Genomic DNA, 6,000 nt, shown 5'->3' with positions numbered 1-6,000 from the left:
GAGGGTGTTATGCAGTGTCCCTGATTCAGTGTTCATTCTCCCCCATTCGTATGTGAGGTCTGCTAGTGATGGAAAGTGCATATTCCTATGACTACCTTAGGTAGATGATAGCATAATAGGTTGTGGTTAGCACCTGTTCACCTTTGCGAGGGACACTCCCCTTTGGGCAGTTGTGTCCTGCAAAATAAATAACCTGTGATTTAGGGCAAAGAATCCATATATTGTCTGTAGTGGTTGCATAAAATGATTATGTTGTATCTGAAATGCCTAGATGTTATAGGAAACAGTATTAGCAACTATAAAGCTACAAGAATAACCTTTACTTATGCAAACCGGTGAAGTAGTCTATTTTCTACTGGCTGTGGGTATGTGGTGCCTTGCCAAATCTGACATCTCTACATATAGGTCCTATAGGGCTGCCACCTTTCCAAATGGCCAAAGTGGGACCTGCTCCATAGAAATGTCAGATGTACCACGTCGGAACATATCTACAGCCATGCCTAGTACAGAACTATACGTATTAGCACAAACAAAAGCTTAGTCTAGCAGCAGTCCAGTTGCTTATGCTACTTCACGTAACATATAGAAGTGTCATACATACAATAACTGTTACATGCAACTATTAGAGAAACGTAGAATATAATATTGTCCTGTAATCAGGACATTTGCTATGTCTAGATTATTTTCGCATGACACATATGCCTCAGTAGGGACTATCCCACGCAAAGTGGGACAGGTGTTAATCCTAAAGTCTCACCTCAGCCAATTTAAAAGGTGGCAAACCTACAATAGGTATGCAGTAGCATGACCGGCAGACGGATGTGGGTCCCAAAACACATTTACTTGTCTGCATTGCAGAGTATCGGTTCCCATGTATCAGCCAGATGGGAGCAGATTGTATGAGGAACATGCATATAATATGATTAACTCATTGGACAGGCCGCCGATTCCATACATTCGAAATGCCATGGCGCCACCTAATGGTCAGCCATACCCGATACTGTAGTCATGTAGTCCGATATAATAGGCATCACAAGGGATCGCGCCGACCCAGCATGAGTGACACATGCAAGCACCAATGTCGGTGCATGTGCAAGTGAGGGAGCGAGCGGGTGTAAGCGTGTTTGGCTACCAGTATGCGAGTATTGCACTGGTAAAGAAATGTGGAGTCTAAACAAGTGTAAGAAGCTGTAACCAGAGGTCAGCAGTGCTTAACCCTATGCAAACCCATGCACAACCACTCCCAACTGCTTCAATGTGCCTTACTCACTCCATATTCAATGGGCTTGTTCTGGCCGCAAACAAATAACCGTCCTTTGCAAGTGTTGGTAGCAACACAATGCGCACACAGCTAATGTGAATTACCAATACACCATGGCAAATATACAGACAATAGACAGTACCACACCATACAGCGCAGTCATCTAACAGTATAGCAATGTACCGGCAGATATGTCCAGACCACTGGTGTTTGCAGACCTGGCCGTCTTGTGTTTATGTGTGTGAGCATGCCCAGTATGACCATTCCACATATTGTCGACTGACATTGCCTTCATACATTCATGTTTTTGAGCATGCCCAGTATGGTCAACTTTATCGCATGTGCTACATGTCCAGGTAGTTAGTACTGTGGTGCCGACCTCTGCATTGTACACTGACAGGTGGCATGCTGTGTCTGCAGGGTATCCATCGATCATGTGTTATTGACTGTTGCTACTTTTCTGCACAGTGTCGGGGGACATCCAACTGTATTCACATTCCTACACAGCACCAGAGGGGGCGCACCTGACTGTTGCATGTGTACGTTGGAAGGGGGGCACGGCTGACACTTGTACACTTTTGCTACTACTGTACTGGTATGTCAGGTACTCCATTTCAGTGTGTAGACCTACCTATTGTGCTGGCTAGAGGCATACCAGTGTACTCCAGATCTTAGCTTTAATTACAAACATATTAGTTTCAGATGTCCTAGCCTTCACAACCTACATCCAACTGCCTGGCCTGCTGTAGTCTGTCTGTGTGGGTCTGTGGGTGGGGGTTCATCCATTGGGCATATTCAGAGGCCATAGTACAGCATTTGTCTGTGTTGGTCTACAACTCTCCAGCTGGTTGAGACTTGTGTGGGCTGTATGGACACACATGATGCTCAGCCCATTACCCGCAGTGGGTTATGACACCCTGTGTACTACTGGCTACTGTGGTGACCCCAGTATGTGCTACAGATATCATTGTGCCACTATGGATGTCTACTGACCGCTGCCTTAACATTCGGCCACCAAATTCCCTTGCACGCTCATATCCATACCATAGCTACAGGTAACAACACATTCTAATACAACTGCCAATCTGTAGGTTGATTGACTTACCTTGAGGGTGGGCCAAACCTGAGAATGGTGCTGGAGGGCTGCCTATGTCGGATGCACACAGTGCACTTCCTATATATGGCTGAGCACAGGTAGTGTCATGTTTCGCATCCCTTTTACTGTCTGTTTAAGTCAGAGCGGGTGACATTCCCTGGGTACCTACTGTGTCAGTGCATATGCTATGCATTGCCTCTTTGCTAAGGCCAGGTGATACTGGGCATGCCTCCTTCTGCCTACTGGGTCCAGCTCAGGTAGTTCCTCCTCCAAGTCATTCTGTGCCTGTACAGGCCTTGGCATTGGTGGGGGGCTGTGTGGCCCTGTCCTATGCTGTTCCTGCTGCAGCTGTTTCCGCAGGTTCATATTGTGTAGCATAGCACATACCATAATAATTTGGGTGCATGTAGCTGGTGAATACTGCAAGGCTCCACCGGATGTGTCCAGACACCGGAACTGTGATCTTAGCATCCCAGACACATGCTCAATTATATGTCTTGCCTGTGCGTGTGCCTCATTATGGTGTAGTTGTTCAGGTGTGTGTGCATTTCTGATGGGTGTCATCAGCCACGTCTCCAGTAGGTACCCAGCATCCCAAACTAGGTGATCATAGGGGATGTCCATATTGGCAAAGCTGTGGTACAGCTGCGTCAGATGCCATATATCGGAATTGTCATAGCTTCCATGGTAGCCAGCACACACATTCAGTATAATGCTCTGGGCATCGCATACGACCTGACAGTTGATGGAGGGGATGCCCCTGTGGTTAATATAGGCCCTACCCCGCTCACCGGGTGGTGCTTTGATGCATACGTGCATGCAGGCTATAGCACCCACTACCCCAGGGTAGTCTGCCATTTGGTGGAAGAGACGCATATTGCTGGTCAACACCTCACTTGTGTTGAGGAAATGTACATGCTCACTGGCATGTGGTGACATGGCATCCAAAAACTGGTGGAATATTCTGGATGTAGATGCATATGAGATCCCCATGATATCCCCAGTTGTGCTTTGGGAGGTACCTGTAGCTAGTATACCTAGGCCTACACATACCTTGGTATCCACTGAGATGGGTTTCCCAAGGCCTGTTCGATGTGTCAGGTGTGGCCGGCACAGCTCAACAATCTGCTGTAGCAGGTCTCTGTCCACCCCATAGTGCTCCACTATCTCCAGCTCATGTAGCCCCTGGTAGGTTATCCTGGGTCTGTATAGTCTTCTCTGTCTCCTCACTGAGGGTTGTTCGGCAGCATTCACATCCTCACCACCCTCTGCCTCCTGCACATGTTGGTCTATGTTGCCTGCTGCAGCCCTTCTCATTTTATTGAATTGTTGTGTAAAATTTCCCCACATGTATACACCGGTGGTGTAGAGTGTGGAAAAACATGAGGGTATGAGGCTTGTTCACTTTATCGTAGTGTTCTGGGCCGGGCTGGGCCTGTAATCTGTTGATTGTGATAATTATCACCTGTTTGCCCAGCTTGTTCACCTTGACTACTCTCCTACTGCTGTTGTCCCTCCCAATTGCACTAGGGAGGTATAGACACACCCCTATTTTAGGCGTGCTAAGCCAGGAGCAATCCCGAGACACAGGGCTCCAATGTACGTACAGTATGCCTGACACCCATCCCCCATGCTTTCACCTATATTCGAGTCCTGCAACCAGCTATCTATACACATACATTCTTGGGATCTGTGTCACACCCTGGGGATAAACAGGGTTCACTATTTTCCACCTCGTTTGCATAGTATTGTCTTCTAATGCATAGTTACATAACCCATACTGAGCCTCCCCAAAAATAACCACTGCTTACTGTCACGCAGATCCGCACATAACTGGTTAAAAGCACCTTACTATCACCATGTTCAATGTCCCTTGTTCTTCCCAGCAACAAAACACCTGGTCTCTGCACAGCTCAAACCCGGGACCCTGCATACCACAGACGATGTGCTTTACCACTAAGCCATGGCAGATTTACATCTATTGCAGGTTATCATGTACAGATCATCCAGCACAGGCATTCAACAGTATAGGACATGTATTCCATCATGTAGATTTATGTGTGCTAATGTCTAGATATATATATATATATATATATATATATATATATATATATATATATATATATATATATATATATATATATACACATATACATATACACACACACACACGTAGATATAGAATATATATCTCAACAGCAGACCACGTGACACCAAAGTATTAGACAAGAATGTAAAGGAAACCACTTGCACCTTCTGCATTATGTACTGCTGTTAATATCAAGGCAAGTGTGTTTCTGTGCATAACAGGGGTTCAGACTGTATAAAGGGTAAGATTTTGGCTGCTGACATTACCCACCAGACCTATTGCCGAATGTATGTGTATGTCTTGCCAACCCAGTCTCTTGGCCAATTGTGACATTTACGGCCACCAGATTGGAAAACAACAAAACACACTCCTCAACACATCCTGGAGCTAGCAATTCACAGACACCAACACATAAGATATGACTGCCAAACACACACACCTGTCATGCCTTGGAATAGAACACCTACTTGTCAGTTCTATCACACTACAGCATTACGCAGTTACAGAACATGCTACCGAGATTACTGGAACACAACACTCCCAGAGGTGTACTTCTAGGTGGGTGACATCATCAGCAATGGAAAATTCACCGATAGGGATTGTATGGAGTGTGAGCAGTCTAAAATCATTATCCTGTCCCCAGGTAGACAGACACACACAGTTGTTCTGGCTTGAATTAGAACACAGACCTAACTACCTAATCACACTACAGCATTACGCAATTACAGAACGAACTACTGAGATTACTGGGACACAGCACTCCCAGAGGTTTACTTCTAGGTGGGTGACATCATCAGCAATGGAAAAGTCAGCGATAGGGATTGTATGGAGTGTGAGCAGTCTAAAAGCATTATTCTTTCCTTAGGTAGATGAAGACACACACACACTTGGCATGGCTGGGATTAGAACACAGACCTAACTATCTTATCACACTACAGCATTACGCAGTTACAGAATACATTACCAAGATTACTGGGACACAGCACTCCAAGAGGTGTACTTCTAGGTGAGTTACATCATCAGCAATGGAAAAGTCGGTGATAGGAATTGTATGGAGTGTGAACAGTCTAAAAGCATTATTTTGTCCCCAGGCAGACGGAGACAAACACACACCAGTGGTGTGATCAGGACAACTGCCTATCTACAGACCACTATTACAATACTACACAGATATGAGCCGCGCCACAGACACTACACCTTTCAAGACTGTCAATATGACCTTTTACGAATGCGGACATCGACATGGATGCTGGCAGTTATGATGTACATACCTGTGAACCAGTGTGTTCAATGTAGGAATCCATCCTGAAGTGGGGTATGGCCATCTCTTGACTGGTTGACTACTATCGCTATACAGGATTACAATGGCCATGCCCATACACATAGAGGCACATAACCAACACAAGGTGTCACTGGGCATGCTCACACACGACCATTTGAAATGCACTATGTGTCCATCTACACAATGTTATACTGGGCATACTCACACACTTAGTAGCACAGGGCTGTTTTGCATGCACTCTGATTCTAATGATTCTAAACACGAAAAGGCAC

The sequence above is a fragment of the Protopterus annectens genome, chromosome 5.part0 (genome assembly GCF_019279795.1).
Source record: "Protopterus annectens isolate FY-2018-M chromosome 5.part0, PAN1.0, whole genome shotgun sequence".
Classification (NCBI taxonomy): domain Eukaryota; kingdom Metazoa; phylum Chordata; order Ceratodontiformes; family Protopteridae; genus Protopterus; species Protopterus annectens.
Note: the sequence above shows the minus strand (reverse complement) of the source record.